Source organism: Eucyclogobius newberryi, unplaced genomic scaffold, assembly GCF_026437365.1.
Source record: "Eucyclogobius newberryi isolate DKJ021-1_F unplaced genomic scaffold, fEucNew1.0.hap1 SCAF_17, whole genome shotgun sequence".
Taxonomy (NCBI): Eukaryota; Metazoa; Chordata; class Actinopteri; order Gobiiformes; family Gobiidae; genus Eucyclogobius; species Eucyclogobius newberryi.
In genome coordinates, this window is record NW_027315801.1 from 19735864 (window position 1) to 19754072 (window position 18209).

At 46.3% G+C, this 18209-nt stretch overlaps 1 long non-coding RNA gene across 1 annotated transcript; it reads left to right on the forward strand.

The window, feature by feature from the left end:
- The first annotated feature begins 1676 nt into the window (after window positions 1–1676).
- Window positions 1677–2727, forward strand: LOC140362589 (uncharacterized). The gene is made up of 3 exons (XR_011927111.1): window positions 1677–1794; window positions 2287–2363; window positions 2579–2727. It is a non-coding gene; the product is annotated as an uncharacterized lncRNA (long non-coding RNA).
- The last annotated feature ends 15482 nt before the right edge of the window (window positions 2728–18209 follow it).

Consider the following 18209-nt stretch of genomic DNA (forward strand, 5'->3'; position numbering starts at 1 on the left):
GTTTATAAGAGTTCTTCTATTAAGAGTGTTTTTTAAACTTCCTATAAGTTATCTGTCCTTTTCCTCTGTATCTACCTGCATTGCAACAATTACATTTCCCCATGTGTCGACAATAAAGGAATATCTTATCTTAACTTATCTTATCTTATATGTATAAAATACAACACAAACAAGCATCCCAGAACACTTTGCCTCATGGTCTTGGTTTTCGATTGTATGTTGTGTATTTCAAAGTGAACTCTATACAACAAAAGCTCACGTTGAACTAGTGGCCTGCGTGCGTCATTACATGAAAGCCATGTAACTGAAGACACAGTCTGATCAGAGAATTTCCGATAGTTGCGGTGAGCTATGAGAGATTAACATGCGGGCCAGTCCAAATCGTCTCCATAGCAGGCAATTTTATGCTCCACCTAGGGTTGCCAACCGTCCCGAATTATGGGTGAAATTTTGATTTGTCCTGTCCGGGACAGCTCCAGTCCCGTATTCCAATCACAGCCTCGCCGGCCAATAATTGGCTACTGCAAACGCGCTACCGAGCTTACACATACATTTACCACGCGCCTCTCAGAGCTCCACTTCCTGGAATTACCGTGACAGACGCGCGTCTCAGCCAATCAGCGCGGCGCTGTTCTGAGGTTAGATTCATCGAAGTGAAATACCTGGCCTGCCCTTGCTCTCTGACTGCCACCGCCAGCGATCAAGTATTACACATATCCAGAGAGGGAAACAAAAGGTAAAGCGCGTTTAAACCGAGGCGCCCACACATAAGCTCATAGATTAGGGGCAGTATTTCTCAAACTAATAATGATTTGTGTCTGTTATTTACTGCAGGGTCAGAGGGGGTCCATGAAACAGACAGAGACACAGACAACTGAGGATAACAACAGAGACACGGTCAAGAAGACAATACAGTGTAAGAAACAACAGAAACAGGTCAGGATATTAACACCAATACAATTTATGTATGAGAGAAAAACTTAAGACAGATGGATAAAAACAAAAAGTTCTAAACCCGTTAAATGACATGTTTTAAAAGCTTAAATGTATAATAATAAAATGTTAATATATAACTTACATAAATGTCTGTCTTTTTTCCCCTTCAATATGATATGGCCTCCCATATATTGATCAGAACTGGGATAAATTAGTTTGACAATGGTTGGTTTAGACCTAAAGCTTTTCAGTGTCTGCAGCATATGGTTATAGTCTAATGCTAACATGACATTTGAGAGAAACTTGTAATAATTGTCTTCACAATTCCCATGAACAATACATCCAAGCAAGTACAGTAGTGGTTTGCCAAAATTACACTGAAATTAGTAGGTATATGGTATGGCTAATGAAACCTTGCAATTTCCATTATTGTTGGTCAGCTGTTGCCGCGCGTGCGCGCATGTGCGTGCGCACCTGGACAAAAGTGTCCCTCATTTGGGGTTGAGGTAGTTGGCAACCCTAGTTCCACCCCATCAATTGTAACACCATGAATTGTTTTTGATTGTCTAATATGCAGCGTAAATGCCGGTACATGTCGGCCTCGGTGAAACTGAGATAAACAGTGTTAACAGTATTCATTACCTTAAATGGGTAGTTTTCGTGTGCCGCGCGGGGGGAGTTACCCTTTTTTCAGCAGCGTACTGTTGATCTTTTTCCACCAATCAGCTGCGAACCACATGGCTACAGCTACGTGTCCGCCGTGTACTCCTCTCATGGATTCTTCTCAGAGACATTATTCATTCTCCAGACTTTCTCCAGAGCGTATGATTCCCTGGACTACATTGCAACGGAACTGAGGTACTTTTACTCTAAAGTATTGCTTTGACGCTGTGTTTTAAGATGGTTTCGTGATGTCACTTGCCTCGGCACCTGAGCAGACATGGAGCAATGCTAAGCTAACATGCTGCTTCAGTGCACTCTACGTTATAAATACGGGCTTGAATTTAATGTGACCACTTTCTGAACAATTAACATCACGTAGTCTCTTGAAACTAGCTGTTTTGGGATGGTATAATTTCTGTATCTTCGTGTTTTTTACTGTAGCCCGCGTTAGCCGCTTTAGCTCGCTACATTCCAAGCTAGCACCGGGCCGTGTTCTTTTTTCCTGGCTTCAGCATAACAAATACGGGCTTGAATTTAATGTGACTACTACTGAATAATTACCATCATGTACTCTCTTGAAACTAGCTGTTTTGGGACGGTGTAATGTCTGTATCTTAGTGTTTTTTTTTACTGTAGCCCGTGTTAGCCGGTTTAGCTCGTTCCAAACTTCTTTGTTTCACTTTTCAGAATTGGCGCTCACAGCTGGATTTTATCAAAAACTATGCAGAAGTCCATTGTATTACAGCTTCGACTTTGCACAGCAGGTACTATTTATTACACATCATTTACTTAACTTCACTTTATTAAATGTACAATAAAGTGCAAATGCAGAATCAGACATCACTGAGGTTAGTTTATATTATTTGACTACTATAATGTGTAAACATTAGCCTGGCAAAACTTCAGTGCTGCTCTCTGTTCTGCTTAAGATATGTTTCTTCTGTTCTCATTTTTTTTACATTGTCGCCCTTGTCATCAGGGAGTGGAAAACAGCTCTCCTGAGAGTCACCTCAATATCCCACAGCTTGTTGGAACGGCGGATAGCAAAGTGTTTGTCAAGAACTTCGACTGGCAGAAGCATCGGAGTCCCTTCTTCAGACGGCTTCCAAAGATCAAGAGTTATCAGCACTTCAGGTATTTATATTGAAACTTTCACATTGTGTTAAATAAAATGAGTTAATGAGTGTTTTATGTGAAATAATTAGCCATTTCTTAAATGTCCTGTTATTTGTTTACAGCTTTGATGCCAAGAGACCAGGTGTGGTGCTTGCAAAAGTCTCCAATCTCCATGTCCTGGTCCCACCTGGACTGTACATTGACAGGCAGACCCATCTATCTTATTGCACTACATAACTTTATACCTTTATATTTTATTATGCACATATCATGCCGTTTAGTGCTCAGTGTTCAATGTTTTGTTGTTTGTGTTGCACTGAATCACCTTTGAATTCTGTTTATCGACAAATAACAATAAACCCTATTCTGATTTTGATTCTGATTCTTTGATGCTATTCAGGGCCTTTTGTGTTTTTTTGCAGAATGTGCAAGTTGAAGTCATGAAGCAGCCATTCCATGTATCAGATAACAGTATTTGCAGCATTATAAGCATACATAAAGCCGTTAAAGTTTCGGTAGTTTCTGCTCCTCTCTCGAGGCGCTGAGGGGTGTGACCTAATTTCCCTATGAACAGCTGCGTTATTGTAGTCGGCCAATGGGCTGCGACCCACATGGCTACTTAAGCAAGCAGCATCACGCCCTTGTGTAGCATTGTATTGTAGGAGGAGATGGAGAAAATCCGTAACTTTGACTGCAAATGTTACGCAAGAAGAAAAGAAAATTCTCTGCTCTCCAGAGATTCGTGTTGCAACAAACTAACTCCAAAACTTATGTACAAGCTACGGAGCGATTCTCTAGAAGCAGAAAGAGAGTGGCAAGACATGAGGATCATTGGACATATTGAGGCGAACAGACACACAGTTGTCACTTCGGAGATGACGACCTCAACCAAAAAGCCCCAGACGAAAAGACGTTTGCCAGGACCACGTATTTCATAGGAGGCAATGAAGTCAGGCAGGAATACTTTCCAGTTCCTCATGGCGTAAGTAGTAATTAGCATCACAAACTCTCTTGAAATTAGCTGTTTTGGGGTGATGTTCTGTCTGTAATGTCTCTATCTTCGTGTTTTTTAACAGTTAGCTGCGTAGCTCGCTACATACCAAAGCTAGCGCCGTGTTGTTCTTTTTTCCTCGGCCTCTGCATATTAAATACAGGGTTCTCTGTCTGTTAGCATGACCCTAACCCTTTTTTGTTTCCCTTTTCAGAATTGGCAAAGACACCCTGACTGATATAAATCAAACACTATGAGACCACGGTTGAGGAAGAAGCTCTCACAGCCACATACAGCCAGGTTCATCAGCCACCAAGTTATCCACACAGCATGAACAAATCAGGCCTTTCTGTGCTGACGAGGCAAAAGACATCACATGCCCAGCGCCAAGAGTCACAGAAGTGTGCACAGACGAATATGCAGAAGAGGATGCGGATGTGATCTCTGATGGACTCTTGGATTAATACATTTGTATTATGTACATATCACCACTTCCTATTGCACTACATAACTTTATTCCTTATTTTTCATTATGTACATATCATGCCGTTTAGAGTGCTCAGTGTTTAATGTTTTGTTGTTTGTGTTGCACTGAATCACCTGTGAATTCTGTTTATCGACAAATGGCAATAAACCCGATTCTGATTCTTTTCTGCTATTCAGGGCCTTTTGTAATCCAAGTATTTCCATTTTAATATAGTAACTTCTAATTCTGATTCAAGTCCAGTTCAAGTCCTAATGAAAATAACACTACATCAATAACAACACAGCTGTAGGGGAAGGTGCTGTCAGTGTGACAGGGGAGAGGGCTTATCCCAATGAGATGCAAATGAGCCCCCCTGTGACTCTGGGCTCACTCAGGTGAGAATCTTTAGAGGCCTTTTTCTCTGTAAAAAAAAAACTTTCAGAGGGCTTTACATTCAATAGACTACAACATATTCAAATATTTTCAGATCTACATGAGTGAGATGTCATTGGATAGCTTTGGAAGTACACTTTAAGAATCTGTGAATAACTTAAAATGTCTCTGGGGGAGACTTTTCCTGGTATTCACATGGCTGGTCACACATGTGAGTGTGATGCATCATTAGAAAGCTTAGGCCTTCTTGTTTCTGCAGATGTACATATGAACACTGTCAGGGCTTCAGAACTTACACTACAGAAGCCCAAACATACAAAATGCATCCTTTTTTTAGTCTCAATATTATCAAGCAAGACATACTTGCTTCGGACCTATTCATAGTACATGCGGTTTATCTTGTTGACAACAACTGTGTAAAGTTTCAGATCTCTAGGAACAGGCATTCACTAGCAAGGACCACGCCACAACAATGAAATACAAAAGAATGTTTATTGATAAGTCATGAGGGATCGATGAGAGATCGATGAGAGATCGATGAGGGAGATCGATGAGGGAGCTCGATGAGAGGGCTCGATGAGAAAGCTCAATGAGAGAGCTCGATGAGATGAGAGAGATTGATGAGATGAGAGAGATCGATGAGATGGCTGGGTAGAGACTCAGGATGGGGGCTCTGTCTCGGGTAATCAGCCCAGCCGATTCAGAACCCCAAAATGATTTAAAATGAAGGAAGTTGATCTGGATCTTGACGTAAGCCTGGCTGAAAATAATGTTACGAGTGGCACGGGGGAAGAGGAGCTGGATAGCCAAGCACTCTTGAAGAGTAGCTGGATGAAATCGAAAGCAGTCCGTCCGTTACTGAGACGAGGGTTAATTCTGGTACATTTGAATAGTGTTTTAGCGTTTGTGGTCGTCGACGGAAGTAGATGGAGAATAAGATGCAAGAGTGATAGGATTGGACGAGCAGTCGATAGAACTGGATTTATGGTGGAGTCTCCTTGCTCCGGAGTGGAGAGCGAGTGGAGGGCTTTGGGAGACGAGCTCGGTGCTTGCGCCTGGTCCCGCTTCTCGATGTTTGCGGCTGTTCGCCGTCGCCGTCTTCGCCGCCTGCCCGTGTCATCGCGGCTGCTTTCCCGGAGCCTGCCCGTGTCATCGCGGCTGCTTTCCCGCTGCCTGCACGGGCCATCGCGGCTGCTTTCCAGGAGCCTGCACGGGTCATTGCGGCTGTTTTCCCGGAGCCTGCCCGTGTCATCGCGGCTGTTTTCCCGCCGCCTGCACGGGCCATTGGGGCCGCACCGGTCCTGGAGCCTGCGCGGGATGTGGCGGCTGTTTTCCTGGAGCCCGCGCACCGCTGGAATTATGAGCGCTGGGGTCCACCGCCACCGTCCGCTTCCTAGTTTTCGTCGGCTTACCAGCGAAACAGATGGGAATCACGTGACCGTAACGCGTGCCTTCGACAGGTCCCGCTGCGCTCAGCTGAACCGATGGACGTGACGTCATCCACGGTCCGGCTCGGCTTGTTGAATGCCCGTTCAATTGCCAACAAAGCCTTTTCCTTGAATGAACTTTTTACAAGACAAAACCTTGATTTCATGTGTCTTACGGAGACATGGCAGAGAGAGGGTGAGTTTATTCATCTAAATGAACTCTGCCCACCTGGCTGCTCCGTTTCTGCGATGCCTCGCCCTGGTCGACGTGGAAGAGGTCTGGCAGTTGTGTCCCAAGACCGTCACATGTGTAAAGTCATCGACTCACACACTTTCACTTCCTTTGAATCACAGATGATTAAGGTTGGTTCTTCAAGTCCTTTTTACTGTGTGTTTTAGTCTACCGGCCACCTGGTCCTGCTGCTGTCTTTTTAAAGGACTTTAGTGACTATTTATCGTCTATTATAAAGCTGGAAAATGTTTTAATTCTTGGGGATTTTAACATTTGGGTCGATGGCTCATCATGCCCTGCAAAGGATCTTTTAACCTTGACTGAAACATTTAACTTTGAGCAGCATGTCTCAGGTCCCACTCACCAAAAGGGACACACTTTAGACCTGGTGTTTTCACTTGGCCTGAGTGTTGCTAACCTCTGTGTGGAGGATGTCCATATGAGCGATCATAGCTGTGTTTTATTTGAATTGAACTTTTCTCCTGAGCCTGTGCCCTCAAACATCAGGTCTCAGAGGCGCATTATCACTGCTAATACAGCCGTCCAATTTTCTGCTATATTTGATCCTCATTTGTTTATGAATTGTCTTGATGTGGACAGTTTAATTAATTCCTTTAACAGCCAATGTTTATCCATTTTAGATCAGGTGGCACCTGTAAAATCCACTGTGTCATCACAGAAAAAAGCTTGTCCTTGGATTAATGAAGATATCCTAAACCTAAAGAGACTATGTCGGAAAACTGAGCGTCTGTGGAAAACCTCCAGTCTTTAGGTCCATAGGTTACACCTCAGAGATCTTGTGTCATCTTACAATGAAATTATGGAAAGTTCCAGATCTGATTACTTCCGCCAGCTAATAACATCCAACAAGAAAAACCCCAAAGTGTTGTTTGACACTATAAATTGTATTGTTTGTCCTTCAGCTGCAGTGACTCCTGTTTCCTGCAAAGCTGACAGCAATGAATTCCTCAGTTTCTTTATCGATAAGATCAAGATGATCAAAGACCAAATCCCACTCCCATTGTCTGATAAACCAGTTTCTGTGGAGCCTGTTTCCCAAAACTGGTCTTCTTTTAAGCCTGTCACTCTAGAAGACATCTCAGCTCTGGTGACCAAGATGAAACCCTCCTCTTGTACGTCAGATGCCCTTCCCTGCAGGCTCTTCCTCAAAGTGTTTGATGTTATTGGCCCCTGGGTTACCAAAATGGTAAATCTCTCTCTTTCTACTGGTGTGTTTCCTGGTCCATTTAAACATGCCATAGTTGAGCCTTTACTGAAAAAAACAAACTTGGACCCAACAGACCCCAAAAGTTTCAGACCCATATCAACGCTCCCGTTCATGTCCAAGATCCTAGAGAAGGTGGTCTCTGAACAATTGTCCGATTTCCTTGATCAGTCAAACATTCACGACTCTTTTCAATCTGGTTTCCGCAAACATCATTCTACGGAAACCGCATTGTTGAAAGTGTCCAGTGACATTATGATGTCTGCTGATTCTGGAAAATGCACTGTTCTAGTTCTGTTGGATTTGTCTGCAGCCTTTGACACTGTCGACCATCATATCCTGTTGAACAGACTGAGGGATCTGATTGGACTATCGGGGTCAGTTCTTCATTGGTTTTCCTCATATTTATCCGGTCGGAGCTTTAGTGTTGCTGCAAACCAAATAATGTCCGACTCAGCTGATCTGTTGTGTGGAGTTCCTCAGGGCTCCGTCTTGGGTCCCGTCTTATTTCTGCTTTATATAATTCCCCTGGGAATGATCATTAAAGAGTTTAGTGATGTGTCCTATCACCTGTTCGCTGACGATATTCAGCTCTATTGCTCTTTTAAACCTTCTGAGATCCAGAAGCTGAACTCCTTGGTCAGTTGTTTAGTGCAAATAAAACAATGGCTGAGTCAAAACTCCTTGCAGCTAAATGCTGACAAAACAGAAACTCTGATTATTGCCCCTGATGATGCCATTCCAGGGATAAACCAGTACTTGGGTGTTTAAGGCCAGACTGCTAAACCAAGTCTTAGAAACTTGGGTGTTGTCTTTGACAAAGACATGTCTTTAGAGCACCACTCCAAGCTGTTGACGAGGAACTGTTTCTTTCAGTTGAGGAAAATCTCTAAGCTCAGGAAAATGGTGTCTCAAAATGACCTGGAAGTTATAATTCATGCATTTGTGTCTTCACATTTAGACTATTGTAATAGCTTGTTTTCCTGTCTTAACAAGAAGGAGCTTTCTCGTCTGCAGCTGGTCCAGAACTCTGCAGCGAGGATCTTGACCCGCACAAATAGAAGGGCCCACATTTCACCCATTCTTAAAGCCCTTCACTGGCTGCCGGTCTCCTACCGGATACAGTTTAAAATTCTTGTTTTAACTTTTAGAGCTTTAAATGGTCAGGTCCCATCGTACATCAGCGATCTGATTAAACCGTACGCTCCCTCTCGCTCACTAAGGTCCTTGGACCAGAAACTGTTGTTGGTTCCTCGCACCTGTTTTCGGACCAGAGGAGACAGATCCTTCCAGGCTGTTGCCCCCAGACTCTGGAACGATCTTCCGTTCTCCCTACGGTCACTGGACTCAGTTACTGCTTTTAAGGGTCAGCTTAAAACCTTTTTATTTAGTCAAGCCTTTTAAATGCACTTGTTTTACGGACTGATTTTACTGTATATTGTTGTATATGTATTGTTCACTGTAAGTTTTTTGTGTTTTTATTGTTTTATTCTGTGTTTTGTGAAGCACTTTGTGACCTCTGTCTGTGAAAGGTGCTATATAAATAAAATTTACTTACTATTTTACTAGAGAGGTCTTGAATAAGCCTTCCGACTGATCAAACCACCAAAATGTCCAGAACGATAGTGGGGTATAATTCTGGGATTATGTGAATGCCTGGTAGAGGAGACTAAGCGCCTGAGGACTGTCCAGTGCGCACGGCAGCTGGAATGGGTTGGAAGGGGCCAGAGCGCTCCGAGAGGTCTCCAATGCACCAACCGATGCGCGGTGGATGAGGTGCACGTTGAGAGATGTTTCTTCTGAAAAGAGGGAGGGAATGTGAGATGGATGAGCATCCCGGTGCCCGGTGACTGTTCCGGAGAGAGACTGCATCCCAGTGCCCGATGAGACCCTGGTGAGGACGCAGAAAAGCTTGAGTGGGATGTGGGATGAATGGGGAAGGGGTCGAATGGTTTGGATGAATGGGGGAGGGGGGGGGAATAGAGCGGGATGAGTGATTAAGAGAGGGATGAATGAAGAGTCGACAGATCGAGTGGGGAACGGACTCTGTGCGAGAAGAGGGTCGAAGGAGAGACTGTTGAGAACCAGAGGGGCGTATCCCGGTGGCTCTGTGGTAGACGTCCCTGTGCCCGGTGGGTCAGAGAGAGGCTCTGGGAAATGAATACATGGATTGGGGCGAGCATGAGGACGCTGCCATGGGTCGGGGCGAGCGCGTGGGCGCGGCTGCTGGTGAGATTCGTGCTTGGAGTGAACATGTTGCCGGCGGGGCTCTTAGCGAGCGTGTGGCTGCGGGCGGGGCTCTGAGCGAGCGTGTGGCTGCAGGCGGGGCTCTGAGCGAGCGTGTGGCTGCAGTCGGGGCTCTGAGGATGCGGAAAAGCTTGAGTGGGATGTGGGATGAATGGGGAAGAGGTTGAATGGTTTGGATGAATGGGGAAGGGGAGAGGGGGAATAGAGCGGGATGAGTGATGAAGGGAGGGATGAATGGCTGCTCTGGGACAAGCGTGGCTGCTCTGGATGCTCTGGGGCGAGCGTGGATGCTCTGGATGCTCTGGGGCGAGCGTGGATGCTCTGGATGCTCTGGGGCGAGCGTGGATGCTCTGGGGCGAGCTTGGCTGAGGGCTGTAGCTGAGAGTAGTAGCTCGGAGCTGTAACTGTGAGCTGTTGAGCTGTAGCTGTAAGTTGAGCTATTGAGCTATGAGCTGTAGCTGTAAGTTGAGCTGTTGAGCTGTAGCTGTAAGTTGAGCTATTGAGTTGTGAGTTGAGCTATTGAGCTGTGAGCTATTGAGCTTTGAGCTGTAGCTGTGAGTTGAGGTATTGAGCTGTGAGCCGTAGCTGTGAGTTGAGCTATGCAGCTGTGAGTTGAGCTATGCAGCTGTGAGTTGAGCTATGTAGCTGTGAGTTGAGCTATGTAGCTGTGAGTTGAGCTATGTAGCTGTGAGTTGAGCTATGTAGCTGTGAGCTGTAGCTGTGAGTTGAGCTATTGAGCTGTGCGTTGAGCTGAGATGAGAGTTGAGCTGCGCGTTCAGCTGCGCGTTCAGCTGCGCGTTGAGCTGCGCGTTGAGCTGCAAGGCAAACATGGTAATATGAGGTAGCATAAAAGGCAAGAGCTGGGAAAAAAATTTACTTGAAGTAATATGCGAATGAGAAGATGAGAACCTGCCGGAATGCTATAAACAGAATCTTTGAAGATACCTGTGACTAACATGTGACGGCGAAGCCAGACAGCTGAATGTGACATGAAAGTAATTTAAGATAAGATAAGATAATCCTTTATTGTCCACACATGGGGAAATTTCATTGATACGAAGCATGAATTGTGAGCCTAAAGAAAAGCTTGAGAGTTCACGTGAGAAGAGTAGGAACGATGAACAGAATGAACCGAGGGAGAAAGAAAGATTAGCTTAAACCTGAATGATAGTGGATGGTAAAGAGCCAGCGCGTAGAAGATGGTACGTTGATGGTACGTTGATGGTACATTGATGGTACATGCAGTAGAATGTAGGTACAGAGGAGGGATAGAGGAAAGCATGTTGAGGGAGTCGAGTGCAGCTGCAGCAAAGGTGATGAGAATTGATGAGAAAGTTTGAGAAAAGAGGGAGCGTTTGAACTCAACATTGTTAAGACAAGCTGGGACATTGCCGAGTCCCTATGAACGTTGTTTAATCTTGCTTTAAATTGATTTGTACAACCTGGCTCCTGCCACCAGGGGGAGCTGAGAGGTCGAGCTGCGGCCCGTGGAGCAATGGTGACGTCATCGACTGCGCGCCTCCGGACGGACGTGGAACCAGGAAGTGAGGCTGATGAAAACATGGATATTTATTGACGTAGCGTCTGAAAGAAATGTCCACCGGCTTCTGCCCGGTGCGCCCGCTGCGGTACGGTCTCTGGTGTCCACCTGAGTGGAGACGCGCGCCTGGGCGCAGCACACGGAGCGACGCATGGAGCGCGCCGGCCGGCGCGGGAGCCGTGCCCCGCTCCGGAAGCTCGGATAGCGCTCGGTTAAAATGAGGGGCAGAGAGCGAGAAGGAGAGCGCGTGGGTCCAGGCCGTTGCTGTGGAGTGGAGGTCGGTGTTCTGTGTGGACGCCCGGAGGTGACATGGAGTGTCCCGGAGGTGGGGTCCGTGAGAGACGCAGGTGCGGAGGAGCTGATGGTGTTTGGAGCTGTGGAATCGCGCTGGGTGAGTCCTCGGGGAACTGACCGACTGAATGTTTCAGACTGAATTGTTCGGATTGGGAACGGATCAGAATCTGAGGAAATGGCTCATAGTTGGTTTGAATGAACGCGCTGTACTGAGTGTCTCTCTGTCGAGAGAGCAAAGACAACAAGAGATGCTGGGATTGGGCTCTGCATAAAGAGTGGAGGTGTGGTTGCTGGGGAAGTAAGAGGTTGAGGCATGGTCCTGCTCCCGAATCTAAGTTAGCGATTACATCTCCAACTACACTTTTGGTGCTGTTGACCTTTTTGTATCAAAAAGTATATTTGGAACAAGTGATCCAAATATGTGCCAACTGTGCCAAACTGTTTTATTACAATTTTAGCTCCTCTATGATCATGAAACATGCATTTTGATGTTTTGTAGACCACAAACACAGGGCTCAGATTAAGAATTTTCAGTTGTATAGCAGCAGCTGCTAAACAATCCGTCAATTTTTTCAAATTTGTATAGCAATTTCATAATTGCATAGCAAAACATGAAAGTGACTAACAATCAATATTTTCCATTGATATAACACGATTATTTATTCAAAATGTATTTGTATACATTCTATTTTTTAAAAAAAAACTCTTAACAAATTAACTTTTAAACACTTTTTAAACTTTTTTTTTCAAAAATAAAACAGAAAACTTGCAAATAAAATTAGTTGTTGAACAAATTATTCAACACAAAGCCGGATGGTCTTATTTTCAACTTTCTTCCATATCATCATCAATCAGACTATTTGCAGGAGTCTCATTTACATATTAATTGTCTTTACACACACAAAAAATATGTATTAAGCTTCTGATGGAAAAATAAAGGTTGCTGTGGCATCCATCATGGTGTATTTATTGTTTATTTATTGTGTTATTCAAATTGTACCGCTCTATTTGACATTCCATTCCATTTTTCGATTTGCTATTTGATGACGATCCCTAAGTACTCTCGTCTCTGTTCTGGCTGCACATTTGATGACGGTCCCTAAGCATTCGTCTCGGCTCTGTCTGCACATTCGGATCAGTGTAATTCGCTGCGCCCAAAATACGCATGTGATTGTTAAAAACGAGGTTGTGTCGCTTGGCAGTGTAAATATGAATATTTTGGCATGTGAATGATCTGCAAAGACTTTTGCATTTAGGAGCTATTGACCTCGGAAGTCTGTATCTGTGACGCTAACTTTACCGCACGTGGCTCCTCCCACTTTCAGACTCGTGATCTGAGACAGCAGCGGGACTCGTCATGTCAACACAGCGTCCTACATGTGTCATTTCGTTATTGACGATCAATTGACGAGTTATCAGTACTTTTAGGCTATTTGGTTATACAATTGAACACACATTTTTGTATCGCAAAAGGTGCGATACAAGCACACTTTTTTCTGACGAATGCATCGCATTTGAGAGAAATTGCGTCGCATTTTGCGATGCGATACAGCTTATTCTGCATCCTGTAATACCTATTATAACTGCTAAAAACAATGTATGTGAAAATGTGTAAACATGAGTGTAATGAGGTGAAAAAAAAATATAATAATAATTAACTTTTTTGGGCTATAATAATACATGGCTAACAAGATCAGAAAACGTGGTGATTAAAATCTTGTTGGAACGCACCGAAAAAAACTGGCTCTACTGTTTTAGACATGTGAATAGTGAGCTCCCCGTCTGGCTTATTCCTAAAACCCACCGTTCGAAAGCTTGGCTCATTGGTTAGAATAATATGACAATCAAAAAGTACTAGATCACTTCTTCACCACGCTAGCACAGCTAAAAGACCAACAGTGCAGGTCTCGAAAAGGAATGCTTGGTCAATGTAAAGGGTTGATGCTAGACAAACCTGTGAATGGAATTTTTTTGGACGGTCTCATTCTGTAACTGAAAGTGTGAGGAAAACATCAAGAGAAGGTGTTTTGTTATGGACAGAGAAAATTGTCGGATGTGAATTTTTTCACAAAAGAAAATGCTGTTTACTGGACTATTTCTCCAAATTACTTCAGGAGTAATACAAGTGGATATTGGTTTTCTGTGGATTATTACAAAGAGAATGATTACAGCTACAGATGGATTGAACCCTGTTGAGTCAGACAAAACGGCAATAAGCGTAGAAATGTGTTATGAAACGTTGATTTTTATCACTAATTATTGGTAATTGCTTATTGGGAGAGAGTTTTCTATTCAACAGCAGAAGTTTCATGTTGAAACGTGTAATTTGTGCAGGGCTGAGGCTGACCCTCTTCTCTGCGCCGTTGCCTGCTCTGAGCACTGATTGGCTTCTCTGGCTGTCCGTCTGAAACGCTTCTCCATCTCTGATTGGATGCTGGTTCTCTTTACCCGTTGTCTCATTGGTTATTTTTGTTGAACTGGTGTATGATTGGCTGCATTTAGAAAGTGGGTGGGAGCATAGTAAGTGCACGATGTTTACAGCACGCAATGCAATCTGACCATGGAGCTAACAAAAAGTATTTTTCTACACCATTTAACCGCAGATGGACTGGAGAAAAAGAGACATCCAGAGCATGTGCTGAAAAACAAAGTTTATCTAATGTATAATAGACAAGAACAGCACATGATTGTTCAAACGAGTAATTATTGTGGTTGTCAGTGTAGCAGTGGCAGAGGAGAGGTTTAATTCATCTGCAAAGCTAAAGCAGAGAAACTACAGCTACAGGACAAACATACTTTAACTTTCTACAAAAATTAAACTAAACCATATCAGAAGGAGCAGTGCAAAAAACAAATGTTTAAATCATTAATCAATCATAGAGATAAAAAAAATACTCAAGGAAGAGTAAAAGTGTAGCGTCAGAAAGTTAAGATGTACAATTTCTTGAAAAAGTAAATGTAACTAAATGCTACCACCTCTGCTGATCTGTTCCACGTTTTGTGGAGGAATGAGCTCTGCTTTGAGAAGGCAAAAAGGCCATGTTTTTTCTTTGCCTTTGGAGGGTTACTGTATGTACAGGAAATACAGTATTGGGGGCACTAAAACCACATAATATTGACCTGAATGAATCTCCTCTCTTTCTTTTTGGGCTAAGCCCCTGATGTTTATAATGTCTGGGTCTGCCTCTGACTGAGACTGCTGTTGCCAAGGTGACAAATGACATCCGCCTGAACACTAACACGGGCAAAGCCTCAGTCTTAATTCTGTTAGATGAGCGCTATATAAATAAAAGTTATTATTATTAGATCTGATGCTGCTTTTGACACCGTCGATCATGGGACCCGCTTACAGAGACTAGAGGACTGGATGTGTATCACTGGCCCCGCCCTAAACTGGTTAATGTCCTATCTGGAAGAAAGGAAGTACTTTGTGTCTCAGACCACATGCCCCTGACCTGTGGGGTGCCCCAAGGGTCAGTCCGGGTACCCCTTCTGTTCAATCTCTACTTGCTGACCGTTAGGTCATTTGATATGCTGCGAAAATGTGTTCTGTCACAATGATGCAGACAAGTTTATGTCTATGTTTCACTGTCGCAGGTGAATATGGACCAGTGGATTCACTCTAATCCACGGGTCAGACAAAGAGCGGTTCAGAAGCCCTTCATGACAGGTAAAACAACAAGGCCAGTTACGTCGCCCGGATTGGCGTCACCGGGGCCCCATCCTGGAGCCAGGCCTGGGGTGGGTGCTCGACGGCGAGCGCCTGGTGGCGGGCACAGCCCGAAAGAGCGACATGGGGCCGCCCTCCCGTGGGCCAACCACCCGCAGGAGGATCCATAAGTGGATGGTGCAGAGTGATCTGGGCGGCAGTCGACGGCAGGGGCCTCGGCGACCAGATCTCCGGACACAGAAGCTAACTCTGGGGACATGGAATGTCACCTCGCTGGGGGGGAAAGAGCCTGAGCTCGTGTGGGAGGTTGAGCGGTATCGACTAGATATAGTCGGCCTCACCTCAACGCACAGTTTGGGCTCTGGAACTATCTCCTCGAGAGGGGCTGGACGCTCCACTTCTCTGGTGTTGCCTGCGGGGAGAGGTGGGGCTGGTGTGGGCTTGCTTATAACCCCTCAGCTCAGCGGCCACGTGTTGGAGTTCACCCTGGTGGACGAGAGGGTCGGGTCCATACGCCTTTGGGTGGGGGACAGGTCTCTCACTGTTGTGTCGGCCTACGGTCGAACAGCAGTGCAGAGTACCCGGCCTTCTTGGAGTCCTTGGGAGTGGTACTGTACAGTGCACCGACCGGGGACTCCGTTGTTCTACTGGGGGACTTCAACGCCCACGGGGGCAATGACAGTGACACTTGGAGAGATGAGGAGCCCCGATCTGAACCCGAGCGGTGTTCAGTTATTGGATTGTCCATAACGAACACCATGTTCAAGCACAAGGGTGTCCATCAGTGCACGTGGCACCAGGACACCCTAGGCCGGAGGTCAATGATCGATTTTGTTGTCATGTCATCTGACCTCGGGCTGCGTGTCTTGGACACTCAGGTGAAGAGAGGGGCAGAGCTGTAGGAGCACCACCTGGTGGTGAGTTGGATCTGCTGGCGGAGGAGGAAGCCGGACAGACTTGGCAGACCCAAGCGCATTGTGAGGGTCTATTGGGAACGTCTTGCGGAGCCCTCTGTCAGTAGGGTATTCAACTCGCACCTCCGGGAGAGCTTCTCCCATGTCCAGGGGGAGGCTGGGGACATTGAGTCCGAGTGGACCATGTTCTCCGGCTCCATTGTTGATGCGGCTGCTCGGAGCTGTGGTCGCAAGGTCTCCGGTGCCTGTTGTTGCGCCAACCCCCGAACCCAGTGGTGGACACCGGAAGTAAGAGATGTCGTCAGGCTGAAGAAGGACGCCTATCAGGCCACTCAGGCTTGTAGGTCTCCTGAGGTCATTGACAGGTATCGGCAGGCAAAGGGGGCCGGAGCTCGTGCTGTCGCAGAGGCAAAAACCCGGGGCTGGGAGGAGTTCGGGGAGGCCCCAAAGAAATTCTGGCAAACCGTCCGGTGCCTCAGGAGGGGGAAGCAGTGCTTCACCAACACCGTTTATGGTGCGGGTGGAGAACTGCTGACCTCGACTGGGGATGTCGTCCGACGGTGGAAGGAATACTTTGAGGATCTCCTTAATCTCACCGTCACGTCTTCCGAAGAGGAAGCAGAGACCGGGGACTCAGAGGCTGGCTCGTCCATCACCCAAGCTGAAGTCACTGAGGTTGTACCTTAAGTCTCTGGATGTTGTAGGACTGTCTTGGCTGACACGTCTCTGCAACATTGCGTGGCGGTCGGGGACAGTGCCGGGGGCAGACCGGGGTGGTGGTCCCTCTGTTCAAGAAGGGGGACCGGAGGGAGTGTTCCAACTACAGAGGGATCACACTCCTCAGCCTCCCCGGTAAGGTCTATTCCAGGTACTGGAGAGGAGATAGTCAAACCTCGGATTCAGGAGGAGCAGAGCGGTTTTGGTCCTGGTTGTGGAACACTGGACCAGCTCTAGACTCTCCATTGGGTGCTCGAGGGTTCCTGGGAGTTTGCCCAACTAGTCCACATGTGCTTTGTGGATCTGGAGAAGGCTTTCGACCGTGTCCCTCGGGGTGTCCTTTGGGGTGTACTCCGGGAGTACGGGGTCCTTTGCTCAGGGCTGTTCGGTCCCTGTATGACCGCAGCAGGAGCTGTGTTCATTGCCGGCAGTAAGTCAGACCTGTTCCCAGAGCATGTTGGACTCCTCAGGGCTGCCCTTTGTCACCGGTTCTGTTCATAGTTTTTATGGACAGAATTTCTAGGCACAGTCAGGGGTCGGAGGGTGCGGTCAGGGGTTGGAGGGTGTCCGGTTTGGGGACCACAGGATCTCATCTCTGCTGTTTGCAGACGATGTTGTCCTGATGGCTCCATCAAACCCGGACCTGCAGCATGCACTGGGACGGTTTGCGGCTGAGTGAGAAGCTCCTGGGATGAGAATCAGCACCTCCAAAACCGAGGCCATGGTTCTCAACCGGAAAAAGGTTCAAGTATCTCAGGGTCTTGTTCATGAGTGAGGGAAGGATGGAGCGTGAGATTGACAGTTGGATCGGTGCAGCGGCTGCAGTGATGCAGTCGCTGCATTGAACTGTTGTGGCAAAGAAGGAGTTGAGTCCAAAGACAAAGCTCTCGATTTACCGGTCAATCTACGTTCCTGCCCTCACCTATGGTCATGAGCTTTGGGTAATGACCGAAAGGACAAGATCGCGGATACAAGCGGTCAAAATGAGTTTCCTCCGCCGGGTGGCTGGGCGCTCCCTTAGAGATAGGATGAGGAGCTCAGTTACACGGGAGGAGCTCGGGGTAGAGCCGCTGCTCCTCCAGCTGAGGTGGCTCGGGCATCTGTTCCGGATGCCTCCTGGGCGCCTCCCCGGGGAGGTGTTTCGGGCATGTCCCACCGGTAAGAGGCCCCGGGGAAGACCCAGGACACGCTGGAGGGACTATGTCTCTCGGCTGGCCTTGATCCCCCCAGAGGAATTGGAAGAAGTGTCTGGGTATGTTATATCTTTATTCTCTAAACATTATTTCAAGCAATAAAAAGGTCGTTATCAAACACCAAAAGAACACATAACATGGGACCTTTAAACTCCTGTTAGCGTAGCCTGTTAGCATAGCCTGTT